The sequence below is a fragment of the Stegostoma tigrinum genome, chromosome 14 (assembly GCF_030684315.1).
Source record: "Stegostoma tigrinum isolate sSteTig4 chromosome 14, sSteTig4.hap1, whole genome shotgun sequence".
NCBI lineage: Eukaryota > Metazoa > Chordata > Chondrichthyes > Orectolobiformes > Stegostomatidae > Stegostoma > Stegostoma tigrinum.
The window spans coordinates 71,630,869-71,657,087 of NC_081367.1; positions in this window are offsets into that span (position 1 = coordinate 71,630,869).

The window sequence follows — 26,219 nt, forward strand, 5'->3', positions numbered from 1 at the left end:
TCCTGTGGTTTGGGTGGTTCTTGTGCTGTTTGATTTTATTAGGAGACATCAAAAAGTTAATGTTGGGTTAACAGTCTATTCCTAACAGCACTGTGGAGTCCTGATTGCCCAAGGTCTTCAGCAATTCACCCGGTAGGGCAATTATGAACAAATGAAAAACAGCTGAATGGCTTGCAAGGCTACTTCACAGTTAGCAGTCAACTTGTAGGACAGGAATCAGGCTCAACTGGTGGCACTCACACCTCTGAGACATGTTGTGCCAGTTTGTTGTCCCACTCCAGTATGCAAATCACAACTGACACTGGAGTGCAGCACTGAGGGAGTGCTGCAGCATTGCAGTTCCCAATTTTTGGATCATCAACAAACACACTGAATTAGACCCTCTGTACAAACCACTGGGAAACAGAACCAGAAGTAATACCATCCACCCCAGAAGACCAAGGCAAATAAATAACAAGTTGGACAGAATGTCGATACTTCACTGGAGGTGCATGGACGATGTTACGCAGCAGAGTGACAAAACATTTGCACCGGCTGGTGTCTACAAGCTCAATTATTGGGAACTGCAATGCCGCAGCACTCCCCCAGCGCTGCACCCCAGCGCCAGCCGCGATCCGCACACTGGAGTGGGACGACAAATATTTATCCCTCAATCAACGTCACAGAAACAGATTATCTGATCGTTATAACATTGCTGTTTGTTGGAATTTACTGTGTGCATATTGCCTACTGCATCTCCTACATTTCAATACACTTCAAAATTGGCTGTAAAATGCATTGAGAGATCAGGAATCATGAAAGGCATTACATAAGTACAAGTCTTTCTATTTTTGGTTGGATATGGATGCAGTCTCTGCCTCTGGGTTAGTAATCCAGTAACATAACCACTCATATGACAATATATGTTTTTGCCCATGTTCAACACAGATGCTTAGATTGGTTCCTGCATTTCTTGACTCATCATCTTGCCTCAATCTCGTATAACACTTCTCGTGATTATTTCTCTCCTTTTTTTAAGCCAACTTCTGATCCAGTCCTATTTTCACCAGAATGTGACAATTCTCAATTTTAGTACTAGTATCTTATTGAATTCTGTTGAAGTCTTCATGAAAATACTCATGAATCACCTGTTCTACCAATTTCTTGACTGCTATGTTCTATGATAAACACTTTTTTAAAAAAAATTTCTTTTTTGAAAGGGAACATTCTCTCATGGAAAATTTCATTCTTGTTAGGAATAGCTTAATTTTAGAATAGGCAGTTATGCAATTGTGGGTAGTAATGTAATTTGTCATAGTGAGTTGGCTGTTCTCAAAGTTCAGCTCAAATTTGTTCCACAGTTGTCTTAGAAATCTAAGGCGTGGTGAATCTCCTCTCGATCGTCTCCAGTGAAATCATGGTCTTTCAATTATGTGGCGACCAAAACCACACAGTTCCATCAGCAGGCTAACCAGAGTTCCCTGCTCCTATATTCTATGCCTTGACTAATGAAGGCAAACATCCTGTAGGCCTTCTTCACCATCCTATCCATCTGTGCTTCATGGCTCTATGGATTGTTATACAACGTCTCCTTGTTCCTCAGTACTCCCTAGGGACCTGCCCTTCATCGTGTTTACCCCTCCCTTAACAGACCTCCCAAATTGCATCACCTCACACTTATCAGGATTAAATTCCATCTGTCATTGTTCTGCCCAATTTACCAGCCATCAATCTTCCTGATTATTATTCCTCCATTAGTTCCAGATGTAACTTTCTGAACTTGTAGAATTTAGATTGAATTTTCACCTCATGGACAGTGGGTCAGCTCTATATCAAACGCACCAACCCAGACACAACGGTGGGTGTGGGCCAATGTCGAAGCCACTGTTCTAAAAGACCCACTTCCAGTCCCAGAAACTTCAGTCCACATCCCAAGATGACGGCGTCGCCTCATTCATCACCACGCCTTAAACCGCCCCACCCCGCTTCACCTCCCACCACTCTCCCACCATGGACCCCGAGATCTCTCTGCTCATCTACACTACCAAGAATCTCACCATTAGCCCAGTACTTTGCCTTCCGGTTACTCCTACCAAAGTGCATCACCTCACACTTGTCTGCATTAAACTCCATGTGCCACCTCTCAACCCAGCTCTGCAGCTTATCTATGTCTCTCTGCAACCTACAGCATCCTTCGTCACTATCCACAACTCCACGGTTGTTAGCCTTCCCATCTTTTATGGCCTTACGGTAAAAATCTTTGAATCCTGAGCTATAGCAGCAGTGCAGCCATTTTATGTGGAAATATTTGGAGACATTTAAGGTTTTAGAGTAGATTTGTAGCTCGGATTGTGGATGTTGTGGCTGGTTGGCTCACCGAGCTGGTTAGCCGTTCCTCAGACATTTCATTACCTGGTGGGTAAAATCACACTGTAGGGAGTCTAATCTAATCCAATCCTCAGTGCAGCCTGCGATGATGCGCCGTTGTGCTTCCCCGCCTGTTATTTAAACTCTGGGGTCCATTGAGCTGGATTACCTCACCTCTGGTTTTCCTTTGTCATTTCATCACTATTCGATAAGGAGAACCACCAATTCAACTGGGACAACACCAGGATCCTGGGACAAGCTAAGCAGAGACAAGCATGGGAATTCCTAGAAGCCTGGTAATCCATGAAGAAAACCATCAATAAAAGCATTGAACTCGACCCCATATGCACTCCACTGCGAAGGAAAACCGGAAGTGAGGTATTCCAGCTCAACGGACCCCAGAGTTCAAAAACCAGGCGGGAAAACACACTGGCACTTCATCGGAGGCTGCACTGAGGATGTCGCCGATCAGGGCAATGAAACATCTGCGGAACAATGAACCAGCTTGGCGAGATGAGCAGCCACAACATTTTGAGGCATTGTGTAAAACCCTGTGAAACCAATTTCTGCACACTTGGAGCCTGGTATTATTTATACATTGCTGTGAGGAAGATCAGAGATATTATGGATCCCACCTTGGAAGTGTTCCACATTAGTAGCTTACCCTCAGTCGCAGGTGAATGGCTGCGATGCAACTCTCACGAAGCCCCCCTAAGGTCCCATGAAGGTACAAACTGCTTCAATCACTGCAGGCCCAATGTTGTGTTCTACCCTAACTCTCATCTCATGCCCCCCTGACACTTAGGTCTGCCGTCAGGAGGGTCAACCTGCATGGAGGAAGGTGATGATGACGTGAATGAGGCTGGGAAAGGAGGTAGCTGCTTTCCGCAGAATGGGGAATGACGACATGTTGCTGGTCACCCTGCATCATGGGAGGGAGCCAGCGGAGTGAGAGAGTGAGTGAGCACGCACTCTGAGAAAACTGTGCAGGTGGTCTGTCTGAATTGAGAACGTAGTGGACTCATATTGCTCTCTGCCACCATGAGAAACAATTGAAGCAAAGACATGGAGATGTGCGATCGCCTTTCCCAGCCCCTGTGGAGCCTGACCACAGGAACCATGATATTGGTCGCCAAAGGAGGGAAACATTGTCATCACTTTCCACTGAGTTAAGAACACGACAGCTTCACTTTGATGCTATAATAGTGCCCTGTCCCTGCAGAAATATGTAATTCATATCTTTGAAGGGTCGTGGTTCTGGGCAGACAGCTGGATTATTGCAACTTGCGACAACTTACATCGGTGAGAGTGTCTCTCTCTTTCTCATTCTCTTTTGCTCTCACTCTCTCATTCAGCCTCTGCTGTCCCTGTGTTCGGACAAATATCCACCACATTCCACCAAATATTTACAGGGGTAGCACTCCCTGAGCCAGACACTATCTGCTGACCTCACCATCAAAACTTTTAAACGCTTTCCCTTCAGGATCTGGGGAAGGGTGTTAGATTTACCGAGTGGCTCAGTGATTAGCCCTGGGGAACTGGGTTTAATGCGAACAGTGGGTGACTTTCTGTGTGGAGTTTGGCCTGAGTAGGAGGCGCTTCAGAGGTTGATGCAGACTTGATGGGCTGAATGGCCTCTTTCTGCACTGTAAAGATTCTATGATACCAGCCCTTTACTCATTGGTTGTTCAGAACCAAGTGACACGTTTAGGGATAATGAAAACAGCGGCTATAGCTTCTGAGGAACAAAACACACACAGCTGACCAGGCCTTTCATTGGAATGCTCAAAGAATATCCATCAGATCGGACAGTCACAGGGAGCAAATGCCCATAAGATGCCAGTGCACAACCTTCTCAAGACTAAACTGCCATGAGATGACAGGCACCTCAGTCAAAAATACCTTTCCAGTTCCATGCTTTCAGGAGTGGCAGTGGGAATACAGGAAAATCAATAGCCTGCGTTAATCAATAATCAATATTCTAAATGGCCTGGGATAACACTCTGCAGTTAAGGGTTCAGACCCCACTGTGGTATGTAGTGGAATTTAAATTCAAACCATAACATTTAGAATTCAAAAACACAATAATCGTGGTTGCTGTAAAAACCCACCCAATTCATTATTGCCCTAAAGTGTCATGTGTAAGCACTGGATTGGTGGGCCAAAGGGCCTATACTGTTTTTTGTTCCTCAGGGAAGGAAAGATACCGTCCTTACATTGCCAGGTCTGCATGCACTCCAGACCCACAGCAATGTGGTCACTGAGATAACAAGGTGTGGAGCTGGATGAACACAGCAGACCAAGCAGCATCTTAGGAGCAGAAAAGCCAATGTTTCGGGTTCTGATGAACGGTCTAGGCCCGAAACGTCAGCTTTTCTGCTCTTAAGATGCTGCTTGGCCTGCTATGTTCATCAAGCTCTGCACTTTGTTATCTCGGATTCTCCAGCATCTGCACTTCATATTATCTCTGATGCAATGTGGTCACTCTTAGCTTCTCTCTGAAATCACCCAACGAGCCATTCAGTACAAGGTGTTAACTGTTTTTCTCTCACTACAGACACTCGGGACCTGCTGAGTTTCTCCAGCATTCTCTGGGTTTGTTTGTTTCAGTGCAAGAGCTATTAGGATGGGCAACCAGGACTGGCCTTGCCAAGTACCAACTTACAACTGAGGAATGCAAGCCACAGCAGTGCTGTGTACTAGTTAAATAGAGCTGAGAAAGTTGCAGTTGATATACAGTACCTTTTCCTCTATTCATTCACAGGAAAAGGGCATTTCTGGCTAGGCAGCATTTATTGCACACCGCTAATTGCCCAGAGGGCAGTTCAGAGTCAGCCACATTGCTGTGGGTCTGGAGTCACATGTAGACCAGACCAGGTGAGGATGGCAGTTTCCTTCCCTAAAGAACATTAGTGAACCAGATGGGTTTTTCCTGACAATCAACAATGGGTTCACGGTCATCATTAGATTCTTAATTCCAGACATTTATTGAGTTCACATTCCACCATCTGCCGTGGCTGGAGTTTGAACCCAGATCGTCAGAACATTATCTGGGTGTCTGGATTAACAGTTCAGCAATAATGCCATTAGGCCATCGCCTCCCCCATAATAGGAGCAGTGAGGAGCAGATAGTTAGCTTTCTAAGGAAATCTTCTACCTTAACTCCACCCTAACTGTTCCTGAATGATCAAGCAAGACACATGCCCCTTTCTTTTATCATCCAGAAAGGATACTTGAAAATGACGATTGTCTCAAAAATGTGCAATATTTAGGAATGTTGCTGCAACGTTGGGACTGTGAGCTGCAGATCCATCAGGAAGACAGCTGTGAGATGCAGAATGTGACCACACCAGCTCCAGAACAGGAGAGAGATAATACAAAAGCAGCAGACATTTCCACCATTGGAGTAAGTGGAACATTGAAGTGTCTGTATCTTAGATAAAGTGGATTAAACTGTCAGCACAAGATCAATTCTATGCTCGAACCTACATTTATGTAGTCTAGTAAGAGCAGCACAGGCCCTGGGGGCACAAGGTAATGATTTTCTGTGAAGTGAGCTCAAATTGGTGCAGAAGGAGTAAATCTCTTTTCAAATTCACCAGCTTTATTACCCTTCCATACTTGTTCAATTATAGATATTCGGCAGCACACCTCGAAGATAAACCATACTAATATAGAACTGTCTAAAGCAACACAATTAATCCACAGGAAATAAGTTATTTGTTTAATTAATTTGTCTTGTTTATTCGTTATCACTTTACAAGCCCAGTTCCCCACCATACATGGAAGGGTACAGTTGGTTTGCTGTTTGTTTTGAATAAAGACATTATAAATCTGGTACTATGTGGCCACTCACAGTGAGAGCTGCAGATTAATTCAAACTTAAACCATCTTCCTTTACAAACTATTTCTCCCCCATCCATCTGCTTTGTGGTTCAAACAGGACGGGGTAGAAATGTTGCAGCTGTACAGAATATTGGTTTGGCCACTTTTGGAATATTGCGTGCAGTTCAGGTCTCCCTGCTATAGGGAGAATGTTGTGAAACTTGAAAGGATTCAGAAAAGATTTACAAGGAGAGTTTGATCTACAGGGAGAGATTGAATATGCTGGGGCTATTTTCCCTGCAGCGTCAGAGGCTGAGGAGTGATCTTGTAGAGGTTTATAACTTCATGGATCAGGTAAATAGACAAGGTCTTTTCCCCAGGGTAGGGGTGTCCAGACCCAGAGGGGGTAAGTTTAAGGTGAGAGGGGAAAGATGTAAAAGGAGCCTTCGGGGCAATGTTTTCACTCAGGGGGTGGTGCGGTGTATGGAATGAGCTGCCAGACAAAGTGGTGGAGGCTGGTACAGATACAATATTTAAAAGCAGCTGGATGGGTCTATGAATAGGAAAGATTTAGAGGGATCTGGACCAAATGCTGGCAAATGGGGCTAGATTTGTATAGAATATCTGGTCAGCATGGTTAAGTTGAACTGGAGGGTCTCTTTCTATGTTCTACAGTTCTATGGCTCTATGACTGTTTGAGATTGTAGACTTGCTCGCTGACCTGGCTTGTTTGATTGCAGACATTTCTGGGTAACAGCATCAGTGCATCTCTGGTAAAACGTCAGTGTTCTGCCCCACTTGTTATTTATATGCCTCGGTTTGCTGGGGTGGTTGATATTGCTTCCAGTTTTGTTCCTCAGTGGTTTGTATATTGGGTCCAGTTCAGTGAGTTTGTTGATGGAGTTCCAATTGGAATGCCAGGCCTCCAGGAATTTCCCGGCATGTCTCTGTTCGGCTCGTGCTGTTATGGATGTGTTGTCCCGTCGAATTTGTATCCTTTCTTGTCCATGTGTATTGAGGAATCATTCTAATCCCAGTCAGCCACCCTGGTCCTATGTTTCTCCCCCAACATCTCCCTCACCTTTTCTTCATTTCTCTGTGGCCCGCAGGTTACCACCACATCCTACCCCCCGTGACCAACTTTCCTCCTTTGACCCAGTCAGGGGGACACACCTTATGCTTTGTATCTCAGCAGTTCTGAGATGTGGGGAGTGGGGTCATGACTCCAAGCATAGTGGGACTTGATCACCATCTCAGTGCATCACAAAACTATCTTCTCTACATGATCTGTTCTTGATTGATTTTTTTCACTTAACCATGGGATACGGGTGTTACCAGCTGGGCCAAAATTTGTTGCCTGTCTCTAAATCCTGTTGAGAAGGCGGTGGTGCAGTTTCTGGTGGAGGGAGGGGTGCTGTAGAGACATGCTCTGTTAGGAATGCCTTTACAGGGTTTTTTCACAATGACTGTCATTTGCGGAGTTTGTGTCAATTCTTAAATCTGTCAGTTTTTGCTTGTCTTCTGAGGTGCTGTTCACGCCAGGGAGTATTTAAAAATTGGAGAGAGGATGAAGTCAAGAGTACAGGACTTAGGAGATAGTAAGAACTGCCGATGTTGGAGTCAGAGACAACACGGTGTGGAGTTGGAACACAGCAGGGCAGGAAGCATCAGGGGAGCAGGAAAGCTGATGTTTTGGGAACAAAAACAAAGTTGCTGGAAAAGCTCAGCAGGTCTGGCAGCATCTGTGGAGGAGAAAGCAGAGTTAATGTTTCGGGTCCGGTGACCCTTCCTCAGAACGGATGCTTCGGGCCTGAAGAAGGGTCCCGGCCCGAATCGTCAGCATTCCTGCTCCTCTGACGCTGCCGTGTTCCTCCAGCTCCACGCTGTGTTAGGATTTTGGAGATTTTCTGTTTTCTGCCCGCACAAGGCACGTGTGACATGAATGAACCAAAGGAGAATATCTCAAGGTATTATAGTGCAGAGGAGGCCATTCAGCCCATTGTGCCTGCACCAGCTCGTTAAACAAACATCATTACCTCATCCCAATCTCCTGCTTTTAGCCCAGACCCTCGCACATTATTTTTATCAAATCATTTTCCAAAGCTCTCTTGAATACCTTAGTTGAATGTGCCCCCAGTAAATAACTTCCCAAATACTGCAAGAAATAACCAGGAAGCCAGAGTAGTTCCAAACACATGAAGCACTTTCTGTTTTCATCAATAATGCAGTTAAATCTTGTTTAGTGACCATAAATACGATGGGGAAATATGCAAATTTTAATTGCTTCAACCCCCTGCTACTATGTGCTGCGCACTTGTCATAAGGTGGCAGCAGTGTGCTATTCCTGTTGCAGTCTCTTCCAGGATCAGATCTCCCGGCAGCAGCAGAGCCTCAGATTCAGGGAGCAAATGCAAACTTTTACATTCAAGTTTTATTTTCGGGGCTGAGGTTGCAAGTAAAGCCGGGGTTGTAATTGCACGAGTAGTGTTGCAAAGGCCCAACTGTCTACACATCTCCCCAAAGTACAGAGTCCATAGGTTATGTCTGGGAGTTTGCAAACAGTTTAAGAGAATGCTTAGAATTTTTTTGCTGCTTGTTTCTTTTTTAACAGTCAGTCTGGAGGGAGAGATCCCACCCAGAGTGAGACACAGTGACCGTACAGTTTGAGGAATTTAGATGCAACGTGCGAATTTGGTGCAGAGGGAAAGAGGTGATTTTTGCTTGTTTCTTTTTGGCTTATAGTTTGTAAGGTTTTGTTTTAGGCGTATAACTTGAACCCAGGATCAGGAGCCCATCAGAAGCTCAGCAGAGGTTATTAAAATTTCCTTCACAAGTAACCGGGCAGCGAGGATGCCAGGTTCAGGAATCTAACTTCAGACACAGAAATGGGGGACAGTCAATGCAGGATTGAGGGTGTCATACTTAAATAGACACAGTTTACACAACAAGGTAAATGAGCTGGTAATGCAGATTGAAGTTAGCAGGTACAATGTTGTGGCTGCAAGGGGATCAGGACTGAGAACTGCATATCCAAGGATCACATACAACGAACAGGACATCAGATGGTCAGGTGGTTGGGCTTACCTTGTTAGTAAGAAATGAAATTAAACAAGTGATATAGTCGGAAGATGTAGAACCTGTGTTTACATTGCCTGCACGATCCCTTAAAGCAGGCTCTTAGTGAATTCAAGCTTCAGACTGCCTCTCTTGGAATGACAATAGTCCTCTATCAGTTTTACTTTCCAACACAAAGCCTGGAACATTCATTGTGGAGATATGGGAACAGTCTGATCACACCCTCTGCAGACACATCCCTATCACCGGGAACCAGCTCTCTGATAGCGGGAGCTCTTTGAGCCTTTCACTGTCTCCTCTACTCCCAAATTTTCTCATTGTCCTGTAGCTGAGAATTCCTGATGTGCAGGAGCGAGAATTCTTCCAATGTTTGAGATCAGTTCATGTCCCGAGAACATCCGAGTCAATGTCCCAGCCTCGTAAAGAAGGGCCAGGTATCTTGACTTTTTGTGCTCAGTCAGAAAGTTCACTCTTCGTTCTCCTGTGATTCCGGTTCCCAAACATTTCTAAAAATTCCCAAAGCCAGGGACACGGTTTTATGTTTGGCTTCCTTAACATTTTTCCACCTGCCAACTGACAATGTTTCCTCAAAATGTCTTCACAGTCCTCTGCCATGCACTGTGTCCAGGGATGAGGAAATCCCATTTTGTGCAGATTCCCGTGGCCGGGAATGTTCTCTTTGGAGACAGGAAGTTGAACCGGGAGATCTCCTGGGGCTGTTTGTAGTAGCAGGGAAGGGAGCTCTGGGGCTGGGTGGGTTGACGGTCGTGAGAAACTGGAACCACTGACCAGGGTCAGCTACCAGAGGACTGGGATTGAAGATACTTAATGCAAAACAGCTGAATAAACACAGAGAATACTGCAGAAGCTCTGCAGGTTTAAAGTAACAGAGCTAACATGCTTGTTCTGAACTCGTGTCCCTGAATGCTAACAATTGACCGGACCTGAGCAAACATGGGACTGGGAGAGGAGCTTTCACTAAATGGAGCGATAGTTCATCCATGGGAAGTCATTTTAAATCTGCATGTTAAGGAAGCATAGTTAGCAGGATTTGAAGCTGCCTTGGAAACCCCGATGGGTTTCCTAGTCCATCACCTTAACAACTTGGCCACAAGCACAGGGCCCAACCTGGAGCTCAGTGTTCCTCATGGAATGGTTCCAACAGGAGAGGCCATGTGTTCAGATTGTCTTGGCTGTGCCACGACCGTAATGCTTCCTGTCACCCTGCATTTGATCAGAACGGAGAATGCTACTGGGAGATTGAAGTGAACTACATACATTGATGTAAAATAAAGTGGATGAACAGAGAAATTAATAATCAGAGCAGTGAACCGAGGAACAAAGATGCCCTTGTGCTTTGAAACTGCCTATCACAACACTTGAATCACAGCCAATGAAGTACTTTTGAAGCAGGTTCGTCAGGGCAGCCTGTTTAACCAGAGATCAAAAGTGAGGATGTTTCAAATACTCACAGTTGCTCCTGGAGATGCCGGTGAGTTTGTCTCTAACTTTAGGGGTTTGCTGTGCTCTGATTTACCCCTAGGTGCATAATCTCATGGGAAAGACTTGCCTGTTTAAGATAGAGATGAGGAGGATGTTCTCCCATTCAGAGGTAAGCAAATCTGTGGAATTCTTCCGACAGGGTGCTGTCAAGGCTGTGCGTATTAATGGCTGAGATAGACAGAGATTTAGCCATTAGGTATTCAAGGGTCACAGTGATAAGGCAGAAAAGCAGAGTAAGAGAGGACCAAATCAGCCATGACCTCATTGAAAAATTGACCTGATGGGCCAAATGACCTCCATCTGTTCCAATGTCTTATCTGCCATTTGAAAAATGCTACAGACAATTGTAAAGGAAGAAGTAGAGGACCTTTAGAGCAGGTTATCATAGTCAAACTGAGTCAACATCGTTTGTTGAAAAGCAAATCACACTTGACAATTTTGCTGGAGCTCTTAGGTAACTTTGCAAGCATTTGGTAATATTGCAAAATTCCAAGATAAAGGGAGCCGGTAGATGAATATGAATATGGGTCAAATGCTGGCAAACGGATATAAATTAGAGAGAAGACTTAATTGAGACATATAAAATAATCAGAGGGTTAGATAGGGTGGATAGGGAGAGCCTTTTTCCTAGGATGGTGATGGCGAGCATGAGGGGGCATAGCTTTAAATTGAGGGGTGAAAGATATAGGACAGATGTCAGAGGTAGTTTCTTTACTCAGAGTAGTAAGGGAATGGAACACTTTGCCTGCAACGGAAGTAGATTCGCCAACTTTAGGTACATTTAAGTCGTCATTGGACAAGCATATGGACGTACATGGAATAGTGTAGGTTAGATGGGCTTCAGATTGGTATGACGGGTCAGCACAACATCGAGGGCCGAAGGGACTGTACTGTGCTATAATGTTCTATGTATATACATATATGTATATAAAGTGCATTTGAATTTTTCGCACTCAATAAGGGGCCAAAGAAAAGGTCATTGAACAAGATAGGAGTTTACTGTGTCGGGTATAAATGAGGATGGATTACCCATTGTTTATTTAACAGAAGACTCAAAATCAGAATTAATGGGTATTGTTCGAGTTGGGAAGATGTAATTTTTGGAATGCCAGAATGGAGAGTCAAAGATCTCCAATTGTTTATCCCTATATTAATGACTTGGAGGAAGTGGCAGAGGGTATTGCGTCCAATTTTGCATATGATACAAAATACGTGGGAGGGCGCGTTATGATGAGGATGTGGGAATCTGCAAAGGGATACAAGTTGGTTGAGTGAGTGCGCAAAAAACTTGGCAGACGCAGTCTGGCGTGTGAAGTCATGCACTTTGGTGGGAAGAGTCAAAAGGCAGATTCAGTAAAGTCGAGAGAAACTTCAAGAAAGTACGGTGCAGAGGAATCTGGGTGTTCTTGTGCATGAAACAAACAAAGGTTATTGACATATTTATTTTTCAATCAAAAAAAAGGCCACCTTTCCTAATGCTCAAATTCTGAGGAAAAGACTGAAACCAAGTAGCCTGTCAATTAATCAAAGAGCAGGATAAGCATAGTGTTGTTCTGTGGGACATATTTGATATCGTTTATAGTTCTGTAAATATAATTTGTAATCTGTAGGTAGCTTCACTTTGAGGTGCAATCGGTCAGTGCATTGGGTTATTAAGTGAGAGGTTGATGGTTCGATCCCCCTGAGAAAGGAGCAATTGTTGCTCAGATTTCACTGGGTCTCTTTATTACACTGTTCTGGGTTTTAATTTTTTTTTCCTTTATTCATTCACGGGATGAGGATGTCAATCCCTAGGCAGCATTTGTTGCCCATCCCTAATTCCCAGAGGGTGATTAACAGCCAACCACAATGCTGTGGGCATGGAGTCACATGTAGGCCAGACCAGGTAAGGATGGCAGATAACAAAGTGTGGAGCTGGATGAGCACAGCAGGCCAAGCAGCATCTTAGGAGCACAAAAGCTGACGTTTCGGACCTCGACCCTTCCACAGAAAAGGATGGCAGTTTCCTTCCCTAAAGGGCATCAGTGAACCAGATGGGTTTTTCCTGATACAACAATGGATTCACAATCATCGTTAGACTTTTAATTCCAGATATTTATTCAATTCAAATTCCACCATCTGCCTTGGTGGAATCAAACCTGGGCCCCCAGAACGTTGCCTGGGTCTCTGGATTAACATACAGCAATAATACCACTAGGCCATCGCCTCCCCATACAATATGATCAGCAAATTGTCCCCCAAATGGAAATCTTATCCAGTGAATAACCACAAAGGTGTTTCGATGCTGCTTTAATGGCTTATATAACAGCCTGCGGGTATTGGGAATTTGAAGCAAAAACAGAAACCGCTGGAGAAACTCAGCAGGTTTGCCAGTACCTGTGGGGGAAAACAGAGTTCTGAAGAAGTTCTGAAACATTGAACATGGTTCGCTGCCAACAGATGATGCCAGATCTGCTGGGCTTTCCCTGAAATTTATGTTTTTGTTTTTAAATGAATATTTATTCCGTCTATTGGGATGAAATAACCAGACCCACCATGTTCCAAATTTGACTCTTTCAAAATCTGAGAAGGTATTGGACTCAAGCAAACCTAATAATGATTCACTCTTCACTCTACAGAGAGAGAGACCTGGAAAGGCAAACAGGGGCTGTACTTCTTTCACGCGGCCAATAGAATATCGAACATTACAGCACAGTGCAGGCCCTTTGGCCCTCGATATTGTGCCGACCTGTGAAACCAATCTGAAGCCCATCTAGCCTACACTATTCCATTATTATCCATATCTTTATCCAATGACCATTTAGGGCAGGGCATTCCACGCCCTTACTACTCTCTGAGTAAAGAACCTACCTCTGACATCAGTCCTATATCTATTGCCCCTCAATTTAAAGCTATGTTCCCTCATGCTAGCCGTCACCACCCAAGGAAAAAGACTCTCACTGTCCGCCCTATCTAACCCTCTGATCATCTTGTATATCTTTATTAAGTCACCTCTCAACCTTCTTCTCTCCAATGAAAACAGCCTCAAGTCCCTCAGCCTTTCCTCATAAGACCTTCCCTCCATACCAGGCAACATCCTAGTAAATCTCCTCTGCACCCTTTCCAAAGCTTCCACATCCTGCTTATAATACGCTGACCAGAACTGTACGCAATACTTCAAGTGCAGCCGCACCAGAGTTTTGTACAGCTGCAACATGACCTCATGGCTTCAAAACTCAATCCCTCTACCAATAAAACCTAACACACCGGATGCCTTCTTAACAACTCTATCAATCTGGGTCGCAACTTTCAGGGATAAATGGCAGGATTCTTGACAGTGTGGAGAAACAGAGGGAACTTGGGGTCCATATCCATAGATCCCTCAAAGTTGCCACCCAAGTTGATGGTTTTGTTAAGAAGGCGTGTGGTGTGTTGGCTCTCATTGTCAGGGGAATTGAGTTTAAAAGCCACAAGGTTATGCTGCAGCTCTGTAAAGCCCTGGTTAGACCACACTTGGAATTTTGTGTTTAGTTCTGGTCACCTCATTATAGGAAGGATGTGGAAGCTTTAGAGAGGGTGCAGAGGAGATTTACCAGGATGCTGCCTGGGCTGGACGGCAGGTCTAATGAGGAAAGGTTGAGGGAGCTAAGGCTTTTCTCATTGGAGCAAGGAAGGATAAGAGGTGATTTGATAGAGATGTACAAGATGATGAGAGACATGGATAGAGTGGATAGTCAGAGACTTTCTTCTCAGGGCGGAAATGACTTTTATGAGGGGGACATAATTTCAAGGTGATTAGAGGAAAGTATAGGGGAGATGTCTGAGGTAGGCTCTTCTCACAGAGAATGGTGGGTGTGTGGCATGCACTGCCAGCAGTGGTAGTGGAGTGAGATACATTAGGGACATTTAAACGACTCTTAGATAGGTACATGGATGATATTAAAATGTAGGATATGCAGAGTAGATTGTCCTTAGAGTAGGATAATAGGTCGACTGTGGGCCGAAGGGCCTGTAATGTGCTGTACTGTTCTGTGTTCTGTGTAAGTGGAGTTGAGGAAGCGCAAAGGAGAAAAGACCTCGATGGGAGTTGTGCACAGACCACCCAACGGTAGCCAGGATGTGGGGAAGAAAATAAATCAGGAGGTGGAAAAGCCATGTAGGAAAGACACCGTTACAATGATCATGGGGGACTTCAACATGTAGGTGAATTCGGAGAATCAGGTTGGTAGCAGATGTCAAGAAAAGGAATTTGTGGAATGTCTACTGTTTTTGGAGTAGCTTATAGTAGAGCCCACCAGGCTTGGCCATAACCTTCCCCATGTCTGAGAGGTGAGACTCGGCCATAACCTTCCCCATGTCTGAGAGGTGAGACTCGGCCATAACCTTCCCCATGTCTGAGAGGTGAGACTCGGCCATAACCTTCCCCATGTCTGAGAGGTGAGACTCGGCCATAACCTTCCCCATGTCTGAGAGGTGAGACTCGGCCATAACCTTCCTCATGTCTGAGAGGTGAGACTCGGCCATAACCTTCCTCATGTCTGAGAGGTGAGACTCGGCCATAACCTTCCCCATGTCTGAGAGGTGAGACTCGGCCATAACCTTCCTCATGTCTGAGAGGTGAGACTCGGCCATAACCTTCCTCATGTCTAAGAGGTGAGACTCGGCCATATCTTCCCCATGTCTGAGAGGTGATGCTTGGCCATAACCTCCCCCATGTCTGACAGGTGAGACTCGGCCATAACCTTCCTCATGTCTGACAGGTGAGACTCGGCCATAACCTTCCCCATGTCTGAGAGGTTCGGTTCGGCCATAACCTTCCTCGTTCAAAGGAAGGGCTGGACCCCGGGCCCAGGCTGTACAAAAGTCACACAAGTCACCTGTATTAAGATTGACATTTTTCAGGGCCCTGAGGAAGCACATTGACTTAATTCACACATCAGAGGGTTGAAAAACTACCTCTAGCACACAGGGACAGAAGTGCATATTGATCTGTATTTGTGCATAGAAACACCCAGAGAATTAGAGCAGAAGTAAGACATTCGGCCCGTCAAAAGGCTGCTGCATTGTTTAACACGGCTGATCATCAGTTTTCTATTTCCGCTTTCTCCACATATACATTAATCCCATTTGCTATATGAGCTGTACCTCCCTCCTTCTGGAAAACTTTCAATAATTTGTCCTCCGCCACTTTCTATGGAAGAAAATTCCACAAGACTCCCGTCCCTGGCTAAAGAAGAGTCAGACGCATTGCTGAGGCTCTGGGGAACGATGCAGGCCAGGCTGGGCAAGGAAGGATTCTGAAGGTGGGTCACTGGACTTGTAACATTAACTGTTCACAGATACTGTTTGACCTGCTGAGTTTCTCCAGCAATTCTCGTTTTTGTTTCAGATTTCCAGCATCTGCTGTTCCCCTTGTTTCATTATTCCGAAGGAAGGCATTTTTCCCTCCGTAAAGGGCAACTGTGAACAAATGGGGTTTTATCATTTTATCTGTCCTTGCACTGGGCTCAATCTCTTCTCCCCTGCACTGGGCTTGATCTCTCTCCTGCACTGGTTTCGATCTCTCTCCCACTGCACTGGGGTTGATCTCTGCCCCACATTGGACTTGAACTCTCTCCTTGCACTGGGCTCAATCTCTCGCGCTGGCGCTGGGCTCGATCTCTCTCCCGCACTGGGTTCAATCTCTCTCCCGCACTGGGTTCGATCTCTCACTGCGCTGAGCTCGATGTCTCTCCTGCACTGGGCTCGATATCTCTCCCACACTGGGCTCGATCTCTTTGCTGAGGCTCTGGGGAACGATGCAGGCCAGGCTGGGCAAGGAAGGATTCTGAAGGTGGGTCACTGGACTTGAAACATTAACTGTGCCTTCTATTCACAGATACTGTTTGACCTGCTGAGTTTCTCCAGCAATTCTCGTTTTTGTTTCAGATTTCCAGCATCCGTAGTTCCCCTTGTTTATTATTCCGAAGGAAGGCATTTTTCCCTCCGTAAAGGGCAACTGTGAACAAATAGGATTTTAATCATAATGTGATCATTTCATGTTCTCCATTATTGAGCCTAGTGTTCTATTTCCAATTTATTGTGGTGTTGCTTGAAATGTATTCGCTAGGTACTAGCCTCTGCATCTCCTCTGAGATTAGAAATAGAATTAAGTCTTCTTGTCTCGTGTGCTCAAGTACAGGGATACAAGAGAACAGTGAAAAGAGTACTAAGTCCCCATTTCTGGCACCATTCTAAGTACAAAGGTACCTGGATACAAAATTAGAAAATAAAGAAATAAGTTACAAATTTCATCACTGCAGTTCTTTTTAGTAATGAGGTTAGAAGTTAAACATTACAGTCCTTTCTTTAGCCATGAGCCTATAGTTGCTCCATGCTCGATTTCCCCATAAGGGCTTGATCTCTCCCACACACTGGGCTCGCTCCCTCTCCCCGCACTGGCCTCGCTCCCTCTCCCCGCACTGGGCTCGCTCTCTCTCCCACACACTGGGCTCGCTCTCTCTCCCCACACTGGGCTCGCTCTCTCTCCCCGCACTGGGCTCGATCTCTCTCCTGCACTGGGCTCGCTCTCTCTCCCCGCACTGGGCTCGCTCTCTCTCCCCGCACTGGGCTCGCTCTCTCTCCCACACACTGGGCTCGCTCTCTCTCCCCACACTGGGCTCGCTCTCTCTCCCCGCACTGGGCTCGATCTCTCTCCTGCACTGGGCTCACTCTCTCTCCCTGCACTGGGCTCGATCTTTCTCCCCGCACTGGGCTCACTCTCTCCTGCACTGGGCACAATCTCACTCCCCGCGCTCGGCAATGTCCCACCCAGGTTCGCCAGCCCCTATGGCTCTGAAACCTTCTTCGTTCGCCATGGCCTTCACCACTGTGTGCCATCGGGACTCTCACTGGGCCCACACCACTGTCACACCCCACCACCGTACCTGCCTCCATAACCGAGCTCTCCCTTGAATGTAAGTAACAAAACACTAAGCATCTCAAACCAGAGGAAAGAAAAATGAGAAAAGAAGGGGGAAAAAGAAGCAGACAGGATGGAAAGGACCCAGGGGCCAGAGCTCTGATTCTGCGTGTTCCACTACTGCCACCTTAGGAGGAGACAATAAAGGCATTGAATTGGAGCAAATGTGAAGTAGGATGTTTTATAAACACCCAGCGTACAGTCCAATGGAGCAATATTTCTCCTTGATTCAGCATTTGATTTTCTTGTTGATGTGCCCTTGGATATATTTCCACATTAAAGACGCTACACAAATGCAGGGCTGTTGCTGGCAAAGATGTTGAAAGCCCTTTATACATACATGAGGATTGCCAGGAACTGAACTGATACAGAAACCTGGACATTCATTGTGTTTAATTCAATTTTCTTTCCCTCTTCTATGATTCCTTTCATTGCCATAAACACTCCAGAGCCTGCATTCAATCAGCAGTAACCCTTCTGCACTGACATTTCAAGCTTTTTTTTTGAAGTCAGTGAGCAGTTTGTCATCAACTTCTGATAAGGGCTCTGGGTGGTTACCCACTGCTGCTGACCTGAGGCACTGAGCTGAAGCAATCCCTTACAGACTCATCATTCCTGTCTGGATGTGATGATAAAAAAAACATTTCAAGGAAGCTGACGCTCTCGGAGTGCTCAGTGAACACTCCTTTTCTAAACCTGCTCTTTATTTTGAAATTTATGTTCATCTCCTCCTGCAGCCGAAGTACGACCCTGCATCATCGCAATGATAACCCAGGTTATATTCTACAAGCTTTGCCGCCTGTCAAAGCTGTTTCAATATGTACTTGCACTTTGAAGTGAAGAAGTGATTTATTCTAATGTTCCAATACTGCATTCTGCAGCTGTTGACTCCATGTTTTTTGATGGGATGAGAGATATTTCTCAGCGTTGGATGACTTAAGTCAACATGCAGTTTTATTTTATCCTTTAGCATTGTCCTTTTCATTTGTTTTCTCATGTGGGATTTCAACACAGCAGATGCACTTCCCCGCATCTCTGCTCAGTTGGATTTCCACTTCTGCATGGAAGCTACGTTTGCTATTGATGATTTATAGTCGAAATGCCCAGGAGACAATCGGGTAATTCTCCTGCCAATCAGCACCACAAGTAACTCAGAATTGATTTTAGCAACGTAAATTGTATTATTCTACACCCACCGCTGGAGAGATCATTAATTCCTGGAGACATCATTTCACCGCAGAATTAATCTTGCTTTTTGTCAGGAGGTCTTGCTGACGTTTTGGTCGTGGGTTCCGTTACCTCTTTCTTATAGAGACTCTGTTTAAACCAACTCTCTTTGATGTGTAAATAGATTTTGTAACAAAACGCACTATATTGTAAGAACCCTGCCACAAATCCCTCCCTGATCAGCTGAAGCCACATGTTAATACTCACTCTGCAGGAGCAGGGGACTGAATTCAATGATCAGACATGATCATATTGAATGCCAGAGTTGGCCTGAAGGGCTGAATGGCCTACTTCTGATCTTTTACCACTCTTCCTGCCCTCTGAGCTGACCCAGCAAGCCACTGGCTATACAAAGCTACTACAGATGTCATGTGGTTTGTATTATATAAATGATTTGGATGCGAATGCAGAAGGAATGGTTAGTAAGTTTGCAGATGTCACCAAATTTGGTGCTGTGGTGTACAGCGAAGAAGAGTACAGCAGGACTTTAATCAGATGGGCCAAAGGGCCAAGGAGTTGCCGATGGAGTTTAATTTAGATAAATGTAAGGTGTTGCATTTTGGAAAGTCCAATCAGGGCAGGACTTATACACTTAATGGGAAGGTCCTGGGGAGTGTGCAATTTTGGGCCCCACACCACAGGAAGGACATACTAGCCCTGGAGCATGTCCAGCGGAGATTCACACGGATGATCCCTGGAATGGTGGGTTTAACGTATGATGAATGGCTGAGGATCCTGGGATTGTGCTCATTCGAGTTTAGAAGGTTGAGGGGAGATCTAATAGAAACTTACAAGATAATGTATGGCTTAGAAGGGGGTGGACGCCAGGAAGTTGTTGCCGTTAGGCGGGGAGACTAGGGCCTGTGGGCACAGCGTTAAAATTAGAGGGCGGAAATTTAAAACTGAAATAAACGACATTTCTTCAGCCAGAGAGTGGTGGGCTTGTGGAATTCATTGCCATGGAGTGCAGTGGACGCCGGGACGTTGGATGCCTTCAAGGCAGAGATCGACAAATTCTTGACCTCAAAAGGAATCAAGGGCTACGGGTAGAGTGCAGGGAAGTGGAGTTGAAATGCCCATCAGCCATGATTTAAATGACGGAGTGGACTTGATGGGCTGAATGGCCTTACTTCCACTCCTATGTCTTATGGAGCGTTGCTAAACGAAGAGACCTTGGAGTGCAGGCTCATCGTTCCTTGAAAGTGGAGTAGCAAGTAGACAGGGTGGTGAAGAAGGCATTTGGCACACTTAGGGAATTGAGTTAATTAAGAAAGGTCTTAAAGGAGGTGGTGAGAACTAGGGAGATTATACTCCTTGACCCAGCTGAAGAAGGCAAGTTGCCAAAGATGGAGTGAGGGAGAAGTCTTTCACAAGACATTGTATTCAACAGAACACATGGGTCAACATGTAGTGTTAGTGTGGGGTGAATTAATGGTGGAAGACAAAGATTAGATTAAAAGAAAATGACAACCTGAAGCTTGGAATAAGACAGTAAGAACTGCTGATGCTGGAGTCAGAGATAACACAGCGCCGAGCTGGAGGAACACAGCAGGCCAAGTAGCATCAGAGGAGCAGGATAGCTGACGTTTCGGGTCAGGACCCTTCTTCAGAAATTGAAACTTTCCCGTTCCTCTGTTGGTGCATGGCCTTCTGTGTTCCTGCGGCTCCACACTGAAGCTTGGAATTCCTGTGCAGGTGAAATTTTAACAATAAATCTTCACTAAGATTAAACAAGGAACTGCTGGAGATCTGCAACAAACAAACACAGAAATTGCTGGAGAAACTCAGCAGCTCTGACAACATATGTGGAGAGACAAATGGGATTAATGTCTAGAGTCCTGCAGGGCACAGGCGTCCAAACATCAATTCTGTTTTCTCTCCAAAGATACTGCCAGTCCTCACGAAGAGCTGGGTAGTCAAGACGCAGGGCACTTTTGGACCCTGCCTGTGAGCCAGGAGGCGTGGGTTTAAATTCCCAACCTGCTCCTGAAGTGTGTTAGAACACCTCTAAACAGGCTGGTTGAGGAAAATCTGAAAGTGTAGTCAAGAGGATCAGAAAGTGAGTTTAAACGTAGTGTATAAATGATTTAGTGCACGGTATTATAAGAGGGTCAGGCTTCCACCTTCACCCATCGTTCCACATTGCAGGACAGTTAAATGAAAATCTGTCTGTGTGTCTGTCTCTCTCTTTATCTCTAACCCTTTTTCTTCTCTTTCTTTGCCCTTCCCTTTTTGTGCCACTATTGAAATAACTCTAAATATCCTGTCACCAACTCGCCCTTTATTTACACGTGCACAGTATATGACACTGTACGAGCTAGCTCAGAGGTAGCACCTAGAGTGAGCAGAACCCCTGACACTCTTGTTCTATCTGTCAGCCAGTGCTCCCTGATTGGACCAGGTTAACCACCCCAATCAGGGAATTCATAGTCTACGAGGTCCACCTGGCTGACTTCATTCCAAGCACTATACTATATTTTTAGAATTTCTATCTGTCTTCTCCAGATACACCTCTTTCTCATTATGTCGGCAGAGTGGCGCTAGGGCTATGTAATGTTGTTTCTACAGATGACCAGCACACACACAATGGGCCAAATGGCCTCCTCCTGTACTGTAGCCATTCTGTGATTACTCTCCACTTGGCTCCGTCTTTGTGTTGGATTTAATTTGGAATCGAAGAGACACTGGAGGGAATAGAAATGGTGGACAGGAAGAAACCGCCTGCTTGGTGGAGGGATCAATGACCAGAGTGGGGAGCATAGATTTCAGGTAAGGGGCAGAGAAATTAGAGGGGATGTGACGAGAAATGTTTAGTACTAAAGAGCAAGGAGTTAGGTAACTTACCTGGGGTGATGTGAGTGGTATGGGTTGAACACTAACACCAACAGAGTCTGTCATGAAGGACTCTCCTTCTCAACCTCGTGTTGCATCTGTACAGGACATTCCGCAGGCCACTTCTGGAATATTGCATTCAGTCCTGTTCTCATTGCTATAAGAAAGATATTGTGATGCTTGAAGAGGTTCTGATAAGATTTACAGGGGTGTTGCCAGAGTTGGAGGGTTTGAGCTGCAGGGAGAGGCTGAATAGGATGGGTCTGTATTTGCTGGAGTGTTAGAGGCTGAGGGGTGACCTTATAGAGGTTCATAAAATCATGAGGGGCATGGATAGAGTAAATAGACAAAGGCCTTTTCCCCAAGGGTGGAGGAGTCCAACACTAAAAGGTATAGGTTTAAGGCGAGAGGGGAAAGATTTAAAAGGGACCTAAGGGGCAACTTGTTCATGCAGAGGATGGTGTGTGTATGGAATGAGCTGCCTGAGGATGTGGTGGAGGTGGGTCCAATTACAACATTTAAAAGGCATCTGTATGGGTACGTGAATAGGAAGGGTTTAAAGGGATAGTGGTCAAATGCTGGAAAATGGGACTGGATAAATTTAGGATATCTGGTCAGCATGGACGAGTTGGACCAAAGGGCCTGTTTCCATGCTGTGGAGCTCTATGACTCTGCGACTCAATGACTCTCCCTGAGGCATGGTCACCCTCAGGTTAAACCACCACCATCCACTTGTCTCTTTCTAATGGGAAAGCAGCCCTATGGTCTGGTAGGATTATGGTGACTTTACCTTAATCTGGAAGTCGCTCTCTATAAGGGTGACAGAGGCAGAAACCCTTATAATATTAAGATGAAGTTAGATGTGAACTTATGATGCGAAGGGATACAAGGCTGTGAGCCAAGTGCTGTAAAAGGGGATTAGAATAATTAGGTCGCTCTTCTCAACTTATACAGACACAATGGGCCAAAGGGCCTTTTTCTGTTCTGTAGACCTCTAATGACTCTACGGTGTAGGCCACTCAAGTGATTGATGTATGGGTTAGTTTAACATTAATTCCAATACTCTGTTGATCCAAAGGTATTCATGAATGCAGCCATTAATTGGAACGGAAGCTGCAGTCTCATGGGACTAGTAACCAGGTATCCATCTGGAAGGCAGACCTTAAAATATCTCATATCACAGCCTCAGCAGATGGATTGTTAAATTAAGAGCAGCAAAGACAAGATTAATTAAGTAGAGGTACATTACACCTGTCGCAACAAATGGGCAGCTTTGAGAAAAAGAAACAAACTGATGAGTAGCTGAGGAATGTATATCCTTCAGAGACACAGTGAAACAGAAGTAAACTCAAATTAAGACTGACCAGTGTGGAAGCTGGAGAACCTTACCTTCAATTTGGGTTCGGACTGTGTCAACTGGCCTGAGGTCAGTGAGGATGAGAGGGAAATCTTTGCACTGTGGGGACTCATTTTTAGCACAAGGGCTGTCGACTCAAGCATTCCTCAGGGCAGCAACTTCAGCCTGACCATCTTCAGTTGCTTCAACCATGACCTCCCCTTCATTATTAGTTCCGAAGAAGGGCAATGTGCTTTTTTAAAAATTCACTCACAGATAAAAGCATCACTGGCTAAGCCAGCATTTATTGCCCATCCCTAATTGCCCAGAGGGCGGTTAAGAGTCAACATTGCTGTGGGTCTGGAGTCACATGTAGGCCAGACCAGGTAAGGATGACAAAGTTTCCGTCCCTAAAGATCTAAAATGCTGGGCCCCTGCAGTTTTGAGAGATACCCTCATTAAATTCCTTCAGAGGAGGTAATGGTCTAGTGGTTTTATCACTGCTCTGTTAATCTCGAGGCCCAGGTAATGTTATGGGGACTGGGTTCCTCATCCCATGAATGAATAAAAAAAACTCTCAATTCTGGGGATCTGCTTTCAAATCTTGCCATATTTTGTTGAATTTGAATTCAAAAAAAAAATCTGGAATTAAGAACCTACCAATGACCATGAAACTGTTGGCAATTTTTGGAAAACCCATCTGGTTCACTCATGCCCTTCAGGGAAGGAAACTGCCATCCCTACCTGGTCTGGCCTACATGTGACTTAATAGCCTAACAAGCCATTCAGTTTGTGGGCAAAAAAAATGACTTTGTCAGGGTTACAGTCCAGGCTGTCTCCAAACCTTCTTCACCCAGGTTCAGATTTCCTTTGGTCCACAATCTGCAGCAATAGGAACAATACCCTCTGCCCTGACCAGCCATGGCTCCCTGATCCCCTCCGGCGCTACCTGAATGATGCTATCACATGAGACCTGCCTTACCCTGTCTGGGAGGTCAGTGTCTTACCATTGCAGAACCTCCTTATGATGTGAGATAAAGACAAGGAGGTTCCACTCTGCCGCAGATTTACACGTTCTTCCCAATGACGTTGGGAGCGAGTACTGTGGGAGGCAGTACCTCATGAAGCTTCATCAGGTTAGTTTCTGGATGGAAGGACAGTCCAGCTAAATACAAACACAGATAGCCTCCAGTATTCCTTCAAGTGCACAGGATGGTGAAAGGTGACAAGTCTAAGGGTATTATGAAAAGTTTGGGTTAGGGCTGAAATGATGAGAAATCTCTTCACCCAGACAGTGCTGAGCAATGACAGAATTCACTACCACAGAAAGCGGCCAAGACCACAACACTGTATGGTTTCAAGAAGGAGTTGGATATGCACTTGGGGCCAAATCAGTGTCATTGGCTTGGGTGATTAATCACAATCACAATGTACATTAGGATAGGTCTCGAAGAACTAAAGGCCTCCTCTGGGCCTATTTTCTATATTTCTAAATGCTTGGTAGGAAGCATTACCCAGAGCTAAACATATCCCCTCCATATCCATTTATTTACAAGCTGTAAGCAGCATTGAGAAATGGCATCTTGACCTGCCCTGAAATACCAAGTCATTTTGTTCCCTTCATCGGTAACTCACCTCTTTGAGATTCTCCACTTGTCATTGCACACTTGATTTCATTTCATCCATGTTATTATAATATAGGACCTCTCTGCGCTGTGGCACCTCTGCTGTTTAATCATTAGCTTATGAAACCACAGAGGTGAGCATGGAAATTAGGAATTCATTCACGAAGTATGCTAGAACAGCAGTACCATGAGTGGGAGGTCATGAAACAGCTTAGAAACTTTGAAATAGATTGCACTGTTAGGTTTTATCTATCTTACAGTCTAATTACATTATAAGAGCTGGCCTTGATACACTGAGTGTTATAAAATTCCAAAAGCTGTCTGTATCTCAAATCCAATGTCAATACTGCTGTCTTAATTAAATAAAAAGCAGTGATAACTGCATGAAAGGAAACTATCTCTATAATAGAGCTTCTCAGCATAACAGAAACTGTTGTTATATTAGCATCCACACTGCCTTTGTGACATTGTGCTCCGAGTGGACATTTGTAATTTCTCGCTAATTAACATTCGAAATCAAAGTGCCCTACAGAGCAAAAATGTCTGGAACCAATCATTATCTTTTGTTGCTGGGGCAACACCTTAAAATTTGCAACATCGTTGAATTCTGGATAAGCAAGTGCGTGTGAGTGAGTACAAGGGAGGAAGGTCTGAAATCTGATCAGTTGCGCTTTGACATTTACAACGTTTATGGAGACAGCTGTGTTGAGCATTTGACATCTTGATGCATGGAGTGTGGTGTAGCAATGGGTGGCCCAGTATTTTGCTGCAGGGAATGTGTTGAGATATTAAACCAATCAGCCCTTCTCAGGTGGAAGATCCCATGAACAAGAGTGGGTTGAGTTTTCTTCTCCCTTGGGTCCTGGAAAATATTAATTGTTCATCCAGTGATGTTAGAAGTAATGTTTTGGTTATTATTTTATTGCGTCCTGCAAGATCTTTCTGTTGACAAGTTGGTTAATACACTTCTGGGGAAGTGATGGCCGAGTGGTGTTATTATTCCAGGGACCCAGATAATGTTTTGGAGATCCAGGTTTGAATCCCATCAAGACAAATGCTGGAAGTTGACTTCAATTAAGAAGAAATATGGAATTAAGAGACTGATGATGGCCACAAAACCATTGAGAATTGTCAGGAGAAACCCATCTGGTTCCCCTGTTTAGGAAGGGAAAGTGCTATTCTTCCCTGGTCTGATGTCCACGTGACTCCAGACCCACATCAAGGTTGACCCTCAACTGAACTCTGGGCAATAAATGCTGTCCCTTAAATGGTGAGACGCTGGAAAATGTTGATTTCCAAAGGGACCTGTCCATATGTCACTGAAAATTAGGAAGCAAGTGCAGCAAGTAATTTGGAAGGTGAACCGTGCGCTAGGCATTGCCTACAGGAGCAAAGAAGCATTTCTTCCATCATGGGGAACATTGATGAGATTGCATTTGGTGTATAATGCGTAGTTCTGATCTCCTTGCCTCAGAAAGAGTAGAAAGTGTGGTGGCGGTTCACCAGGCTG